General features: G+C 47.3%; 1 long non-coding RNA gene across 1 annotated transcript; it reads left to right on the top strand.

Annotated features, from left to right (window-relative positions):
• Nucleotides 1–245: 245 nt before the first annotated feature.
• LOC116513551 lies at nt 246–4,442 on the top strand. The gene is made up of 3 exons (XR_004256001.1): nt 246–426; nt 2,441–2,582; nt 4,124–4,442. It is a non-coding gene; the product is annotated as an uncharacterized LOC116513551 (long non-coding RNA).
• Nucleotides 4,443–18,902: the final 14,460 nt, after the last annotated feature.

The raw sequence follows: 18,902 nt of genomic DNA, 5'->3' as shown, positions 1-18,902 counted from the left end.
CTCATTAGCTTTGCTCCTAGCTCCCTGTCTTCCCTGATCCCCATTAGCTCTGCTCGATTTCTCTGGCTGGTCCCTTGCTTTCTATGTGGGTGGATTATAGGGGTCGGTCGGAGGCTGGAGGTCTGTGGAGGGAAGAGGAAGAGAGCCCACTCACCTGTGAAAATGTTTGGGGAGGGCACAGTGTTACAGGGCTCCAAGCAATAGATGCAAACAATATAAATACGCAGGGGATGCAGCCAGGATTCAGAGAGAAAGAGCCAGAAGGCAAGATATCAGATACGCCAACTTGCCAAACTTCCTAAGATGCGTGCCGGGATCCTTTCGGTGTTTCTCCTCTGCCTTCTCACCTTGTCTTCAGCCTGCTACTTCACGAACTGCCCACGAGGAGGGAAGAAGAAGTCCGTGCCTGAAATAAAAACCCAACAGGTAAGGCAAAGGTGTTTGCATTTACCCTTCCCATCTTCTATCGTAAGGAAGAATCCCATAGCCTTCTCTTCTTTCTCGCTGTCCTGTCCTTGTCTGTAGGTGACCAAACTTTTAATTTCCAGCAGGTTTGTCCATGAGCCACACCAGTGGGCTGAAAGGTAAACCCCACCTCCCCAATGCAAAGGTGATACAGCAATAATAGAATTGGAAGGCACCTCAGAGGTCTTCTAGTCCAACCCACCTCTCAAACAGGAGCCCCTGTACGGTTCCAGACAAATGGCTGTCCAGCCACGCACGGCTTCATTCTGTCGTAAAATGAGACACTAAAAACAGAAAATACAAGCACGCTTCCACAATTCCACTTTGAATCAAGAGTTTATTTCATGAGTAATTTTGAACATGAAAAAGCCAGTGTTTTGCATCAATTCTGTCATAAAAAATATCTCTATATAAAAAACAAAGGGAAACCACAGCAATAAATCTTATTTTAAGATCGGAGGTTTATTGTTTCATGTACAATTTTAGCAAACATAGCATTACTTAGATTAGCAATTTATTGCAATAAGCTCCACTGACATAGCTGAATCCAGCAAGGATTAGCTACAGCCGGTGGCCCTAAACGCTTCCCAAGACATTCTTTTTATACTTCTCTGCACGCTTTTCACAACTTACTCACAACTTACTTCCTTGATTATTAATTATTAATTATTAGTATTTTATATTTAGTAATCAGGGATCAATGATCAATTAATGATCAATGATCATCTAATTATTGATTATTCATTATTATTGATTATTGATTACATATTATTTAATTATCAATTAACTATTATCTAAGTATTAATTAACTAGTATTAAGTATTAGTTAAAGAGTATTAAGTATTAATTAATTGTTAATGAATTGGTATTAATTAGTGTTAATGATAATTAATTAATTAATACTAATTGCACGGGAGATGGGACTCCTGAGGTGGCCCATTTAGGGAACCTCCAGGTCGAGCAACAGTGTACCTTAATGCTTTGGGATTTAAAAGGGGGAAGGAGCTAAGGAGCACCTTAGCAGGAAAGCTATGCCTCCAGAATGTTATACAATATAATACAGTACAATACAATACAATACAATACAATACAATACAATACAATACAATACAATACAATACAATACAGTAGCAAAGTTGGAAGGGACCTTGGAGGTCTTCTAGTCCAACCCCCTGCCTAGGCAGGAAACCCTATACTGTTTCAGAGAAATGGCTATCCAACATCTTCTTAAAGACTTCCAGTGTTGAGGCATTCACAACTTCTGGAGGCAATTTCTGTTCCACTGATTCATTGTTCTAATAGCAATAGCAATAGCAGTTAGACTTATATACAGCTTCATAGGGCTTTCAGCCCTCTCTCAGCGGTTTACAGAGTCAGCATATCGCCCCCACAGTCTGGGTCCTCATTTCACCCACCTTGGAAGGCGGAGTCAACCTTGAGCCGGTGAGATTAGAACCGCTGAACTGCAGAAAACAATCAGCTGAAGTGGCCAGCAGTACTGCACCCTAACCACTGCGCCACTTCGGCTCTTCTGTCTAACTGTCAGGCAATTTCTCTTCAGTTTTAAGTTGCTTCTCTCCTTGATTAGTTTCCACCCATTGCTTCTTGTTCTACCCTCAGGTGCCTTGGAGAATAGTTTTGACTCCCTCTTCTTTGTGGCAACCCCTGAGATATTGAGAGACTGCTATCATGTCTCCCCTGGTCCTTCTTTCTATTAAACTAGACATATCCATTTCCTGCAACCGTTCTTCATATGTTTTAGTCCCCCAATCCTCTTGGTTGCTCTTCTTTGCACTCTTTCTAAAGTCTCAGCATCTTTTTTTCATTGTGGCGACCAAAACTGGATGCCGTATTCCAAGTGTGGCCTCACCGAGGGATTACCGTATAAAGGGGTATTAACCCTTCATGTGATCTTGATTCTCTCCCTCCGTTGATGCAGGCAATGTTCATTGTCTTCTTTTCATTTCTCTTTTAGTGTATGTACTGTGACCCGGAATACCGAGGGAAGTGCTTTGGGGACAAGATTTGTTGTGACAAAGAAAAGGGCTGCCTACTTGTGACCAACCCAGAAGGAAGATGCCAGGAGGAGGGCCGTCCCCCTGCTCCCTGCCCGTAAGGTAGGAATCCCTGGCATTTGCTGCAATAATGGTAATTATAGGATCAGACACGATGTAAACAAATTAATTGCATTCGTCCTCAGTCAAATGTTATGTGGAGCAGTGCTGAAGCCCTAAAGCTTCTCTAACCAGTTGCCCCCCCAGATGTGTGGGACTTCAACTCCCAGAATTCCTGATAGCCCTGGGAGTTGAAGTTTGAGGCGTCTGAAAAGATTTCAGCAAGTTAAAAGCCATCCTCTCTTCCGTAAAGGTAGTCCTCGTTTATCAACGGCCTCAGATGGGGACGGTTCACGAAGGTGAGGCGATTAAAAATTCATTTCCCAAGCAACGCGGGCGTTTAGGACAACCAAAATCTTCAGAGGGACTCTGATTAAGACCCAGTCAGTTTCAGGCAGCAGCTGCCAGCTGATGGGAGGCTTCTAATCAACTAAGGGGACAAAACTGAGCTTGTGGACTTTAGATGTTAGAACTTTTTAAGGATGCACTGTCCTGGGAAGATGTAACTCAGGAAACAATGAGCTTCTTTAAGCAGCTTTCTGCCTTACGAGGGAGCAAAACAAGGTAAAAGAAACATATATATATATATATATCTCCCACTCTGCCTGTCTCTCTGTCTATGCCTCTCTGTTTCTGTATCTCTCTGTCTTTGTCTCTCTGTCTTTGTCTCTCTCTGTCTTTGTCTCTTTCTGTCTCCTCCCCTTCTCTCTGTCTCTCTCTGTCTCTCTCTCTCTATTTTTTTTTTAATCACTGAGTTGTTGCAACCAACGGCAGTCACTAAATGAAGACTACGTGTACCGGCATTTTTTCTACTGCACAATCGAGTTTCTCAGCTCCCTATAATCTTATAAAAGTCCAATAAACAAACTGTGGCTGTGATAGAAATGGCAGGCGTCTTGTTTGGCCCATCGGCTAAGAATTAAAAAAAATGACCTCCTTCCGTATTTTGCAACCTGAGTCGCTTTCAGATGAATGGACTTCAACTCCCAGAATCCCCCAGCCAGGAATTCTGGGAGTTGAAGTCCACGCATCTTAAAGAGGTCAAGGCTGCGGAACACTGACTTATTCCCAGATCTTAAATTTGCAGAAATCCAGAGGGGAATATTTTCCAATCAATCAGAACAGAGCTGGAAGGGACCTTGGAGATCTTCTAGTCCAACCCCCTGCTCAAGCAGGAGACCCTATACCCTTCTTACGAATAGTCATCCAATCTCTTCTTTAAAACCTCCAGTGATGGAGCACCCACAATTTCTAGTGGTGAGCTGTTCCACTGGTTAATTGTCCTCACTGTTAGGAAATTTCTCCTTAATTCTAGGTTGCTTCTCTCCTTGATTAGTTTACACCCGTTGTTCCTCATCCTGCCTTCTGGTGCTTTGGAAAATAAGTTGACCCCCTCTTCTACATAGGTTCGGGACCATCCTAAGCCCACCCAGAGTAAGTTGCTGCTAAAACCCCACAAACAAGAGCTCGTAAAAGCTTTGGCCGTCTTCCCTATCTGTCTGGAACTGACCCAATGAATTCTTCTGCCTCCCATCCTTTTACAGAGAGTTGGGTCTCCGATGCTGCCTGCGGAAGTGAGAACGGCGAGAGAGGACGGACGTCTCCCGAAAGGAATTTGACCGGGCTGGACGGCTCAACTGGAGACCTCCTTCTCCGGCTGATGCACCTGGCCAGCAAGCAGCAACATGGAAAACCACAATTTTATTAAGGCGTTCGGAGCGCTGGCATTTCGTGGCCTTAAAGGGCTTCGAACTCGAAGCTGCCCCGAGAGATCCAAAGCGTATAACCGTTTAAGAGTAAAATATAAATATTCTACCCCCAAACCAGTTCTAAATTAATAAAAGTCTTCTTGCATCGTGTGACAAAAATTGTTTAAGCGTCGTTTATGAAGAGAAAAGATAACGCTTTCCTTGCGCTGGGAAGCATTATCACAAAACCCTGGAAAGCCACAAAACTCCTAACCTTTCTGTAAAGAAGGGAAAGAAAATTCTTTTGTAGGTGTACTTGTGGTCCTCATCTTACAACCCAAATGTACGACAGATCGTCCAGTACTTACGACTCTGTTCCAAAGTTCTGACATGACCGCATTTTGGGTGTTGGGCAACTGAATCATATTCCTGTAGTCATGTGACCACAATTTACGAGATCAAGACCTTGGAGGTCTTCTAGTCCACCACCACCCCTGCTCAAGCAGGAGACCCTACATCAAGTGACTTTCTTAAAAGCCTCCGTGATGGAGCACCCAGAACTTCTGGTGGCAAGCTGTCCCACTGATTAATCATCCGATCAGGAGTTTTCTCCTTAATTCCAGGTTGCTTCGCTCCTTGGTTAGTTTCCATCCGTTGTTTCTCATCCTGCCTTCTGGTGCTCTGGAAAATAAGTTGACCCCCCCTCTTCTTTATGGCAGCCCTTCAAACGAGTAGTCCTTCATGGATGTAAGGCTACCTGGAGGTAAAAGAGAATTTGAGAACTAGACAGATTATTTGGGTATTAAAGTTTCTTTACCACGTGGAATGGGGAAAAGGATTAATTACCCTTAAGATTAGTTGTTCTGTTTGCTTCACCTAACTAAAACAGGATAATGAAACAGGTACCAATACCCCCTGTAGGGAGGTAATTGAGTAATGAATGTCCTGTCTCTGTTTTGCGAGATTGTGTACGAGGCCTACATGACACAGGAAGGCCGGGTACTTTGGGATAATCGATATGTTGGCTAAGAGTATAAAAGACTGTAAACAACTGCCCTTCGGGGTTCAGATTTTGCTTGACCAATCACTACTGAACCTTTTCACAAATAAACCTCTCCCTCTGACAAAGAGCTGGTCTTGTCTCATTTTCTGCTACATTTCTGGCACCCCAGATGGGACAACCAGGCGATCTTTCGCTCTGGACGACCAGGACCCCACGCCGGTGGAAGGATCCAAGCCCCGGGTACCTCTGGCACCACGAGGCTTCTTGCTTCGGAGGAACGGGGGAGGACACCTTCCACCGTCGAGGGAAATTCCAGTCAGCCCAAGGACCCTTTGTGCGAGAAAGGGAAAGGAGAAAATCTGAACAAATCCTGGCCAGGATGAGAGGGAATACAAGGCCTGCCGACAGGCAAGTATAATATAGTATTGTGTACCTACAGCGCTTGAGAGTAGAAGAGGGTGCCTGATCACCGCCATTGACCTGGGACGTCGATCCTAAAGAAGTCCGTGTTAGGTTGCGTGGGAGGTTAAACCACTGCAGTTTCCGTTGGCAACTGTCGCGTGTCCAGTGCCATGGGTTGTTAAATATTCATTAGTTGGTTAATGCATTCTTCTATAAGAAGCCAGCAACAGCCCTGCTGCTCCCTGATTGGTTGGGACGCAGCAGAGGCTGTTGCCGGCCACAGATCCTCCTTGATTGGCCGAGGTACTGATGTCAGCGGTTGCTGCCCAGTCCCCGGCCACTGATTGGTTAACTAGTTTACATAAATACCTTGGCGCGCGGTTGCCGCATTTGAATCGCTGTCACTTTGTTCTTGTTGTAATAATAAACCTGTTCTCGTTGAAACCTGGCATCTGCGTCGTTCCTGCCTCGAACCACAAAACTGGCGACGAAGGTGGGATGCAGCGATTCCCGCAGTGCCTAGGTGAAACAAGAGAAGACACTAAGCCAGCTGCCTAACCGCGATTCCCGCAGGCACGCAAGCGCCGGTGAAGCAATCGGAGAAATTTTCTTTCCTCCTCTACGCTCTTCTCTTTGCTCCGTGCTAATTACCGCCACCATGGCGTCAGCACTACCACCTTTCTCTCCCTTCGGTTCGGCTGGAGAGACTTGGGAAGGCTTTATGGAACGCTTTGAGTGTTACCTCATTGCGTCCAAGAACCATGGCCAACCCGAAGAGGAGAAATGTAGTTTTATCCTTTCCTGCTGCGGCCCCGCGATGTTTGCCTCAGCCAGAGCCCTGGCCGCCCCGAGGCCAGCCTACAAGCTGGGGTGGAACAACCTAATGGCGAAACTAAAAGGCCACTACGCCCCAACCCCATTGAAAATCGCACGTCGTTTCGCCTTCCGCCGCCGCGTGCAGAAGCCTTACGAATCCATAAGCCAATTCCTAGAGTCGCTTTGAACAATGGCTGCTCAGTGCGATTTTACCAACCTAGAAGAAAACTTGATGGAGCAGTTTGTCTGTGGAGTGCGGGATGTCAACCTGCGAAGCCGTATGTTCCGCCATCAAGACATCACTTTACTCCAGGCTGTGGAGACTGCCAGAGCAGCTGAGCTCTCTGAGCAGTCCACGGCCAATATTGAGCGCTTACAACTGGCTTCGCCTGCCCAGACGTCTGCCGGCCCTCCTTCGCAAACGAACCTGGTCGATGAGATGCCACCCCCGGAGGACCCTTCTGATGAAATCGTGGGGCAGCTAAGGGCACAGCCGAAATGCAAACCTCAACCACAGTCAGCTGCACTGACTGCTGCCAGTACGATATGCCTTGGCTCTGGCGGGCGCCATGCCCGCACAGCCTGCCCTTTCCGCAACACGACCTGCCGCCGTTGCAACAGGCAGGGTCACCTCGCTCGAGTGTGCCGGGCCTCTCTGCCTGCCCCATCTTTCCTGCAAGCCGCTGTCCAGCCCCAAGCGCAGCCGCGCCGCCAACTGCCGTGGCCCGCTCGGCGGGCTGACGACTGCTACACTATCTGCCAGCCGCAAGCAACCGAGGGCACTGTCAGCCAAGCCTCCGCCGGAGCCCGGAAGGTCGCGGCCTCGGTCCAGCTCGAAGGTCAGCCCTGCAAGATGGAGGTGGACTCTGGCTCGTCCTGTTCCTTACTCTCCTGGGCTGTTTTCTCCCGTCTCTGCCCCAAAGTCTCCCAAGCCCAGCTATTGCCTGCTAAAACGACCCTGCGGGACTACCAAGGGAACCTAATTCCAACCCTTGGGTCCTTCCTTATTTCTGTAAAGTACGGCTCTTTTCGGGGAAAACTGCCTATTCTAGTTGTCAAAAACTCCCTACCAGCTCTCTTGGGTCTAGATTGGTTCCCTCCCCTGGGGTTGTCTATAGGGGGGGTGCACCGGGTGGTCTCCTCCTCCCTAGAGGACGTCCTAGCCGAATTCGCTGACGTTTTTGATGGCCAGCTTGGCTGTTATAAAGGCACCCCCATCTCCCTTAGCCTCGATCCCCAGGTTGCTCCAATTCGGCTTAAGGCCCGCAGGGTGCCTTTTGCCTTAAGGGCCAAGGTTGAATCCGAGCTTGACAAGCTCCTGGCGCAGGGAGTCATCGAGCCCGTAGACCACTCTCGCTAGTAGACCCCCATCGTCCTCCCAGTCAAGCCGGACGGGTCGGTGAGGATCTGCGCCGACTACAATTCGATGATCAACCTGGCCCTTCAGGCAAACCCCTATCCAGTCCCTGTAGTGCAACACCTGCTCCATTCCCTGGGGCAGGGTTGCACATTCGCCAAACTGGATATGGCGCAGGCCTACCAACAGCTCCCGGTGGATGACGATGCGGCGGCTGCCCAGACCATCGTCACCCATCGTGGGGCTTTTTGTTGCCGCCGCCTTCAATTCGGCGTTTCCGTGGCCCCGGGGATCTTCCAAAGCCTCATGGACCGTTTGCTCCATGGGCTTCCCGGCGTAGTTCCGTATTTCGATGATGTTCTGATCGCTGCTTCCAGCCGCTCAGAGCTCATCGAGATACTACGGAAGGTCCTCCTACGTTTCAGGGGCGCGGGTTTAAAACTTAAGCGCAGCAAATGCTCGTTTGCTGTTCCTAGGGTGGAATTCTTGGGCTTCTTGATTGACGCCCAAGGCATCCACCCCACGCCTTCTAAGGTCGCAGCCATTAGGAACGCCTGCAAATACAACCTCAAAATGGCTTGGAAAACGGCCTCAAAATGGCTTGGAAAACGGCCTCAAAATGGCTTGGAAAACGGCCTCAAAATGGCTTGGAAAACGGCCTCAAAATGGCTTGGAAAACAACCTCAAAATGGCTTGAAAACGGCCTCAAAATGGCTTGAAAACGGCCTCAAAATGGCTTGGAAAACAGCCTCAAAATGGCTTGGAAAACGGCCTCAAAATGGCTTGGAAAACGGCCTCAAAATGGCTTGGAAAACGGCCTCAAAATGGCTTGGAAAACGGCCTCAAAATGGCTTGGAAAACGGCCTCAAAATGGCTTGGAAAATGGCCTCAAAATGGCTTGGAAAACAACCTCAAAATGGCTTGGAAAACAACCTCAAAATGGCTTGAAAACGGCCTCAAAATGGCTTGGAAAACGGCCTCAAAATGGCTTGGAAAATGGCCTCAAAATGGCCTGGAAAACGGCCACAAAATGGCTTGGAAAACAGCCTCAAAATGGCTTGGAAAACGGCCTCAAAATAGCTTGGAAAATGGCCTCAAAATGGCTTGGAAAACAACCTCAAAATGGCTTGAAAACAGCCTCAAAATGGCTTGGAAAATAGCCTCAAAATGGCTTGGAAAACAGCCTCAAAATGGCTTGGAAAATAGCCTCAAAATGGCTTGGAAAACAGCCTCAAAATGGCTTGGAAAATAGCCTCAAAATGGCTTGGAATACAACCTCAAAATAGAGGACCCAGGTTGATAATTGCAAAGTCAAAGAATATTTTCAGCTCAGTCCTGGATTGCAAGACAGTCAGCAGGGTGGTCCCAATACTCTTTAAACACTAAATGCTAGCTGGATACCTGTGCTTCGCAACGAAACTATGGGATTGGGCAATGCAGGAGAAATCCGGTTCAATCCGTCGGCTCAGTAGTGGTTGGTGATTGAAACACATAAGGGAATATCACTCCCGCCGCCTTGAGCCTGGAAGCAGTTCCATAGGTGGAAGGCATAGATATTTTGGTGAGGTACCGACGTTTAGTACTATAAGGAGCCCAAGTCCGCTCCTGAGGGAAGGAGTGGAACGTCTGCCAGTTTGAGGTAACGGAATGTGAGGCAAGTGGCAGTTGAAACAGAGTTCTTTTCAGGTGGGGAGGGGGAGTAGAACGTCTGGGAAGAAGCAATGCCCAATCAAACCTGGACTCAAAACACAGCTTAGAGAGTGGCCCCTGCATGGCCCCATGGGAGTCTGACAACCAATCAGAATACATTTCTTACACAGGAACAGGAAACAGAGAGGTGGAGCCAAACAGAGTATAAAAACCCAGCAAGCCCCCTTCTTTCTCTCTTCTTCTTCACCCAACATTTAGAAGCATGGGGTCCCCCATTTTCTGTTCAGGAGCTCAGGCCATGTGGTCCTGACCACCATTAAACCATCTTTCCAAGCAGCCTCCATGTTTCCAGTGTCTTTTTTTCCCCACTTGGAACTGAACCCAGAAGGACATTTCTTCCAACAACAGAATGCTTTCGAACTGGAACGTTCCCAGTAAATCTTAATGAAAGGATCTTCCTGTCCTGGATTGCCTAATAGTGCGTACCGGGGCACGAGCTGATACCCAGATTTGGCCAATAATTTCTCCTCTCTAGCCTCTTGCCTTCCCTGCCCCATTAGCTTTGCTACTAGCCCCCTGTCTTCCCCCCCCCCCATTAGCCTCACTTGATTTCTCTGGCTGGTCCCTTGCCTTCTCTGTCCCCCCATTAGCTCCACTCACTTTCTCCTAACTGGTACCTTCCCCGATCCCATTATTTCTGCTAGATTTCTTCTGGCACAAAAGAACAGACACAAAGGAACAGAGTAAGAGGGTTGGAAGGGACCTTGGAGGTCTTCTAGTCCAACCAGGAAACCGTCTATCATTTCAGACATATAGTTGTTCAATCTCTTCTTAAAAACCTCCACAAATTCTGGTGGCGGAATAATTGTTCTTCCTGTTTGGAAATTTCTCCTTAGTTCTAGGTTGTTTTTCTCCTTGATTAGTTTCCATCCATTGCTTCTTGCCCTGCCTTCGGGTGCTTTGGAGAACAGGTTGACACCCGAAGCCCTCTTCTTTGAGTCAGCGCCTCAAACATTGGAAGACTGCTATCATGTCACCCGTAGTCCTTCTTTTGACTACAAGTCTCTCAGAGGCAAAATTCACTCCAAGCATCTCTAGCTAACTAGCAGCTCTGTTTTAAGCCCATATATTGTTCCCCACTTTCTACCAGCTAGGAAGTCTGTGTAGTATGACACATTAACTAGGAAGTGTATATAATATGACACACCTTGCAATAGGTTAATGGGAGCTGTTTCGTATCAAATTGTCCGCTTTAACTCTTGTGGCATTCCACAATCAATCCTCAGAGTTTTAACTGGAGGGCAGCTCTCTATGTTCTCTAAAGCAGGCCTCCTTAAGTCAAAGAACAAGCAGTTGCATTCACACAGCAACCAACCCTGGTTAATTTTAACCTTGGTTAGGGTTTGTGTGTGTGTGTGTTTGTGTGTGTGAGTGGTGGGTTTCAAATTTTTTTAGAACCTCTTCTGTAGGTGTGGCCTGCTTTGTGGGAGTGGCTTGCTGGCCATGTAACCGGGTGGGAGTGGCTTGCCAGCCATGTGACTGGATGGGCGTTGCCAACTTGTAAAATGTGGTGAAACTCACTTAACAACGCTCTTGCTTAGCAACCAAATGTTGGCTCAGGAACTCTGGCATTTGAAGCACGCGAGTCTTAAAGCTGTCGAGTTACAAGACCCTTGCACCCCTAACCCTTTAGAAAAAAAACCCCAGGGGTGTTCAAACTTGACAGCTTTAAGACTTCAACTCCCAGAATTCCTCCTCCAGTCATGTCGGCTCAGGAACTCTGGCATTTGAAGCACCCAAGTCTTAAAGCTGTCAAGTTACAAGACCCTTGCACTCCTAACCCTTTAGAAAAAAAACCCCAGGGGTGTTCAAACTTGACAGTTTTAAGACTTGTGGACTTCGACTCCCAGAATTCCTCCTCTCGCTCTTCATCTTGATGATGCTCGGACGGACGGGGGGAGGGAGCTGGAACCGGTTCTAAACAGCACTGTAGATCTGTGGAACCTCTTCTATGGAAGAGGTCAGAACTGGCAGGAACCCACTCTTGGTGTGTGTGTTTGGCTTAGGTGTTTGGGACCTTTGTACTTTACCTTTGATGAGTCTGAGGGAAGGCAGAGCAAAGGAGTGTCCTTAAGTCTTTGATGAGTTGAACCACAAAAGATTGCAACTGTTGAGTTCTGTCTTGGTAATACAGAATGCTTTTGGACTGGAACGTTCCCAATCAATCTTTGATTTGAAACGATCTTCCTGTCCTGGGTTGCTTAATAGTGCGTGCTGGGGTACAATCTCCTTGCTCGCCCCTTGCCTTCCCTGACTCATTAGCTTTGCTCCTAGCACCCTGTCTTCCCTGATCCCCATTAGCTCTGCTTGATTTCTCTGGCTGGTACCTTGCTTTCTATGTGGGTGGATTATAGGGGTCGGTCGGAGGCTGGAGGTCTGTGGAGGGAAGAGGAAGAGAGCCCACTCACCTGTGAAAATGTTTGGGGAGGGCACAGTGTTACAGGGCTCCAAGCAATAGATGCAAACAATATAAATACGCAGGGGATGCAGCCAGGATTCAGAGAGAAAGAGCCAGAAGGCAAAATATCAGATACGCCAACTTGCCAAAGTTCCTAAGATGCGTGCCGAGATCCTTTCGGTGTTTCTCCTCTGCCTTCTCACCTTGTCTTCAGCCTGCTACTTCACGAACTGCCCCCGAGGAGGGAAGAAGAGGTCCGTGCCTGAGATAACAACCCAACAGGTAAGGCAAAGGTGTTTGCATTTACCCTTCCCATCTTCTATCGTAAGGAAGAATCCCATAGCCTTCTCTTCTTTCTCGTTCTCCTGTCCTTGTCTGTAGGTGACCAAACTTTTAATTTCCAGCAGGTTTGTCCATGAGCCACACCGGTGGGCTGAAAGGTAAACCCCACCTCCCCAATGCAAAGGTGATACAGCAATTAATAGAACTGGAAGGAACCTCAGAGGTCTTCTAGTCCAACCCACCTCTCAAACAGGAGCCCCTGTACGGTTCCAGACAAATGGCTGTCCAGCCACGCACGGCTTCATTCTGTCGTAAAACGAGACACTAAAAACAGAAAATACAAGCACGCCTCCACAATTCCACTTTGAATCAAGAGTTTATTTCATGAGTAATTTTGAACATGAAAAAGCCAGTGTTTTGCATCAATTCTGTCATAAAAAATATCCCTATATAAAAAACAAAGGGAAACCACAAGCAATAAATCTTATTTTAAGATCGGAGGTTTATTGTTTCATGTACAATTTTAGCAAACATAGCATTACTTAGATTAGCAATTTATTGCAATAAGCTCCACTGACATAGCTGAATCCAGCAAGGATTAGCTACAGCCGGTGGCCCTAAACGCTTCCCAAGACATTCTTTTTATACTTCTCTGCACGCTTTTCACAACTTACTCACAACTTACTTCCTTGATTATTATTAGTATTTTATATTTAGTAATCAGGGATCAATGATCAATTAATGATCAATGATCATCTAATTATTGATTATTCATTATTATTGATTATTGATTACATATTATTTAATTATCAATTAACTATTATCTAAGTATTAATTAACTAGTATTAAGTATTAATTAAACAGTATTAATTAATTGTTAATGAATTGGTATTAATTAGTGTTAATGATAATTAATTAATTAATACTAATTGCACGGGAGATGGGACTCCTGAGGTGGCCCATTTAGGGAACCTCCAGGTCGAGCAACAGTGTACCTTAATGCTTTGGGATTTAAAAGGGGGAAGGAGCTAAGGAGCACCTTAGCAGGAAAGCTAGGCCTCCAGAATGTTATACAATATAATACAGTACAATACAATACAATACAATACAATACAATACAATACAATACAATACAATACAATACAGTAGCAGAGTTGGAAGGGACCTTGGAGGTCTTCTAGTCCAACCCCCTGCCTAGGCAGGAAACCCTATACTGTTTCAGAGAAATGGCTATCCAACATCTTCTTAAAGACTTCCAGTGTTGAGGCTTTCACAACTTCTGGAGGCAAGGAGTTCCACTGATTAATTGTTCTAATAGCAATAGCAGTTAGACTTATATACCGCTTCATAGGGCTTTCAGCCCTCTCTAAGTGGTTTACAGAGTCAGCATATGGCCCCCACAGTCTGGGTCCTCATTTCACCAACCTCGGAAGGATGGAAGGCTGAGTCAACCTTGAGCCGGTGAGATTAGAACCGCTGAACTGCAGATAACAGTCAGCTGAAGTGGCCTGCAGTACTGCACCCTAACCACTGCGCCACTTCGGCTCTTCTGTCTAACTGTCAGGCAATTTTTCTTCAGTTTTAAGTTGCTTCTCTCCTTGATTAGTTTCCACGCATTGCTTCTTGTTCTACCCTCAGGTGCCTTGGAGAATAGTTTTGACTCCCTCTTCTTTGTGGCAACCCCTGAGATATTGAGAGACTGCTATCATGTCTCCCCTGGTCCTTCTTTCTATTAAACTAGACATACCCAGTTCCTGCAACCGTTCTTCATATGTTTTAGTCCCCCAATCCTCTTGGTTGCTCTTCTTTGCACTCTTTCTAAAGTCTCAGCATCTTTTTTTCATTGTGGCGACCAAAACTGGATGCCGTATTCCAAGTGTGGCCTCACCAAGGGATTATAAAGTGGTATTAACCCTTCATGTGATCTTGATTCTCACCCTCTGTTGATGCAGGCAATGTTCATTGTCTTCTTTTCATTTCTCTTTTAGTGTATGTACTGTGGCCCGCAAAACCGAGGGAGGTGCTTTGGGGACAAGATTTGTTGTGAGGGAGAATCGCGCTGCCTACTTGTGACCAACCCAGAAGGAAGATGCCAGGAGGAGGGCCGTCCCCCTACTCCCTGCCCGTAAGGTAGGAATCCCTGGCATTTGCTGCAATAATGGTAATTATAGGATCAGACACGATGTAAACAAATTAATTGCATTCGTCCTCAGTCAAATGTTATGTTGAGCAGTGCTGAAGCCCTAAAGCTTCTCTAACCAGTTGCCCCCCCAGATGTGTGGGACTTCAACTCCCAGAATTCCTGATAGCCCTGGGAGTTGAAGTTTGAGGCGTCTGAAAAGATTTCAGCAAGTTAAAAGCCATCCTCTCTTCCGTAAAGGTAGTCCTCGTTTATCAACGGCCTCAGATGGGGACGGTTCACGAAGGTGAGGCGATTAAAAATTCATTTCCCAAGCAACGCGGGCGTTTAGGACAACCAAAATCTTCAGAGGGACTCTGATTAAGACCCAGTCAGTTTCAGGCAGCAGCTGCCAGCTGATGGGAGGCTTCTAATCAACTAAGGGGACAAAACTGAGCTTGTGGACTTTAGATGTTAGAACTTTTTAAGGATGCACTGTCCTGGGAAGATGTAACTCAGGAAACAATGAGCTTCTTTAAGCAGCTTTCTGCCTTACGAGGGAGCAAAACAAGGTAAAAGAAACATATATATATATATATATATATATATATCTCCCACTCTGCCTGTCTCTCTGTCTATGCCTCTCTGTTTCTGTATCTCTCTGTCTTTGTCTCTCTGTCTTTGTCTCTCTCTGTCTTTGTCTCTTTCTGTCTCCTCCCCTTCTCTCTGTCTCTCTCTGTCTCTCTCTCTCTATTTTTTTTTAATCACTGAGCCGTTGCAACAGGCAGGGTCACCTCGCTCGAGTGTGCCGGGCCTCTCTGCCTGCCCCATCTTTCCTGCAAGCCGCTGTCCAGCCCCAAGCGCAGCCGCGCCGCCAACTGCCGTGGCCCGCTCGGCGGGCTGACGACTGCTACACTATCTGCCAGCCGCAAGCAACCGAGGGCACTGTCAGCCAAGCCTCCGCCGGAGCCCGGAAGGTCGCGGCCTCAGTCCAGCTCGAAGGTCAGCCCTGCAAGATGGAGGTGGACTCTGGCTCGTCCTGTTCCTTACTCTCCTGGGCTGTTTTCTCCCGTCTCTGCCCCAAAGTCACCCAAGCCCAGCTATTGCCTGCTAAAACGACCCTGCGGGACTACCAAGGGAACCTAATTCCAACCCTTGGGTCCTTCCTTATTTCTGTAAAGTACGGCTCTTTTCGGGGAAAACTGCCTATTCTAGTTGTCAAAAACTCCCTACCAGCTCTCTTGGGTCTAGATTGGTTCCCTCCCCTGGGGTTGTCTATAGGGGGGGTGCACCGGGTGGTCTCCTCCTCCCTAGAGGACGTCCTAGCCGAATTCGCTGACGTTTTTGATGGCCAGCTTGGCTGTTATAAAGGCACCCCCATCTCCCTTAGCCTCGATCCCCAGGTTGCTCCAATTCGGCTTAAGGCCCGCAGGGTGCCTTTTGCCTTAAGGGCCAAGGTTGACGCCGAGCTTGACAAGCTCCTGGCGCAGGGAGTCATCGAGCCCGTAGACCACTCTCGCTAGTAGACCCCCATCGTCCTCCCAGTCAAGCCGGACGGGTCGGTGAGGATCTGCGCCGACTACAATTCGATGATCAACCTGGCCCTTCAGGCAAACCCCTATCCAGTCCCTGTAGTGCAACACCTGCTCCATTCCCTGGGGCAGGGTTGCACATTTGCCAAACTGGATATGGCGCAGGCCTACCAACAGCTCCCGGTGGATGACGATGCGGCGGCTGCCCAGACCATCGTCACCCATCGTGGGGCTTTTTGTTGCCGCCGCCTTCAATTCGGCGTTTCCGTGGCCCCGGGGATCTTCCAAAGCCTCATGGACCGTTTGCTCCATGGGCTTCCCGGCGTAGTTCCGTATTTCGATGATGTTCTGATCGCTGCTTCCAGCCGCTCAGAGCTCATCGAGATACTACGGAAGGTCCTCCTACGTTTCAGGGGCGCGGGTTTAAAACTTAAGCGCAGCAAATGCTCGTTTGCTGTTCCTAGGGTGGAATTCTTGGGCTTCTTGATTGACGCCCAAGGCATCCACCCCACGCCTTCTAAGGTCGCAGCCATTAGGAACGCCTGCAAATACAACCTCAAAATGGCTTGGAAAACGGCCTCAAAATGGCTTGGAAAACGGCCTCAAAATGGCTTGGAAAACAGCCTCAAAATGGCTTGGAAAACAACCTCAAAATGGCTTGAAAAGGGCCTCAAAATGGCTTGAAAACGGCCTCAAAATGGCTTGGAAAACGGCCTCAAAATGGCTTGGAAAACGGCCTCAAAATGGCTTGGAAAACGGCCTCAAAATGGCTTGGAAAACGGCCTCAAAATGGCTTGGAAAACGGCCTCAAAATGGCTTGGAAACTAGCCTCAAAATGGCTTGGAAAATGGCCTCAAAATGGCTTGGAAAACAACCTCAAAATGGCTTGAAAACGGCCTCAAAATGGCTTGGAAAACAGCCTCAAAATGGCTTGGAAAACAACCTCAAAATGGCTTGAAAACGGCCTCAAAATGGCTTGGAAAACAGCCTCAAAATGGCTTGGAAAATGGCCTCAAAATGGCCTGGAAAACGGCCACAAAATGGCTTGGAAAACAGCCTCAAAATGGCTTGGAAAACGGCCTCAAAATGGCTTGGAAAACGGCCTCAAAATGGCTTGGAAAACGGCCTCAAAATGGCTTGGAAAACGGCCTCAAAATGGCTTGGAAAACGGCCTCAAAATGGCTTGGAAAATGGCCTCAAAATGGCTTGGAAAACAACCTCAAAATGGCTTGGAAAACAACCTCAAAATGGCTTGAAAACGGCCTCAAAATGGCTTGGAAAACAGCCTCAAAATGGCTTGGAAAATGGCCTCAAAATGGCCTGGAAAACGGCCACAAAATGGCTTGGAAAACAGCCTCAAAATGGCTTGGAAAACGGCCTCAAAATAGCTTGGAAAATGGCCTCAAAATGGCTTGGAAAACAACCTCAAAATGGCTTGAAAACAGCCTCAAAATGGCTTGGAAAATAGCCTAAAAATGGCTTGGAAAACAGCCTCAAAATGGCTTGGAAAATAGCCTCAAAATGGCTTGGAAAACAGCCTCAAAATGGCTTGGAAAATAGCCTCAAAATGGCTTGGAATACAACCTCAAAATAGAGGACCCAGGTTGATAATTGCAAAGTCAAAGAATATTTTCAGCTCAGTCCTGGATTGCAAGACAGTCAGCAGGGTGGTCCCAATACTCTTTAAACACTAAATGCTAGCTGGATACCTGTGCTTCGCAACGAAACTATGGGATTGGGCAATGCAGGAGAAATCCAGTTCAATCCGTCGGCTCAGTAGTGGTTGGTGATTGAAACACATAAGGGAATATCACTCCCGCCGCCTTGAGCCTGGAAGCAGTTCCATAGGTGGAAGGCATAGATATTTTGGTGAGGTACCGACGTTTAGTACTATAAGGAGCCCAAGTCCGCTCCTGAGGGAAGGAGTGGAACGTCTGCCAGTTTGAGGTAACGGAATGTGAGGCAAGTGGCAGTTGAAACAGAGTTCTTTTCAGGTGGGGAGGGGGAGTAGAACGTCTGGGAAGAAGCAATGCCCAATAGTAAGAATGTTGCTTACTATTTTTATTATATGTTGTTGTCTTAATATTGTATTCCCCTCTCCCTGGTTTTCTGTGAGCCGCCCTGAGTCCCCTCAGGGAAAAGGGCGGCCTACAAATGCTAATAAACCAAACCAAACCAAACCAAACCTGGACTCAAAACACTGCTTAGAGAGTGGCCCCTGCATGGCCCCATGGGAGTCTGACAACCAATCAGAATACATTTCTTACACAGGAACAGGAAACAGAGAGGTGGAGACGAACAGAGTATAAAAACCCAGCAAGCCCCCTTCTTTCTCTCTTCTTCTTCACCCAACATTTAGAAGCATGGGGTCCCCCATTTTCTGTTCAGGAGCTCAGGCCATGTGGTCCTGTCCACCATTAAACCATCTTTCCAAGCAGCCTCCATGTTTCCAATGTCTTTTTTTTCCCCACTTGGAACTGAACCCAGAAGGACATTTCTTCCAGCAACAGAATGCTTTCGAACTGGAACGTTCCCAGTAAATCTTAATGAAATGATCTTCCTGTCCTGGATTGCCTAATAGTGCGTACCGGGGCACGAGCTGATACCCAGATTTGGCCAATAATTTCTCCTCTCTAGCCTCTTGCCTTCCCTGCCCCATTAGCTTTGCTACTAGCCCCCTGTCTTCCCTCCCCCCCCCCCCATTAGCCTCACTTGATTTCTGTCGCTGGTCCCTTGCCTTCTCTGTCCCCCCCATTAGCTCCACACACTTTCTCCTAACTGGTACCTTTCCTTCCCCGATCCCATTATTTCTGCTAGATTTCTTCTGGCACAAAAGAACAGACACAAAGGAACAGAGTAAGAGGGTTGGAAGGGACCTTGGAGGTCTTCTAGTCCAACCTCCTGCTCAGACAGGAAACCGTCTATCATTTCAGACATATAGTTGTTCAATCTCTTCTTAAAAACCTCCACAAATTCTGGTGGCGGAATAATTGTTCTTCCTGTTTGGAAATTTCAA

Source organism: Thamnophis elegans, chromosome 9 (assembly GCF_009769535.1).
Source record: "Thamnophis elegans isolate rThaEle1 chromosome 9, rThaEle1.pri, whole genome shotgun sequence".
NCBI lineage: Eukaryota > Metazoa > Chordata > Lepidosauria > Squamata > Colubridae > Thamnophis > Thamnophis elegans.
This window is presented reverse-complemented; position numbering and strand designations above follow the sequence as displayed.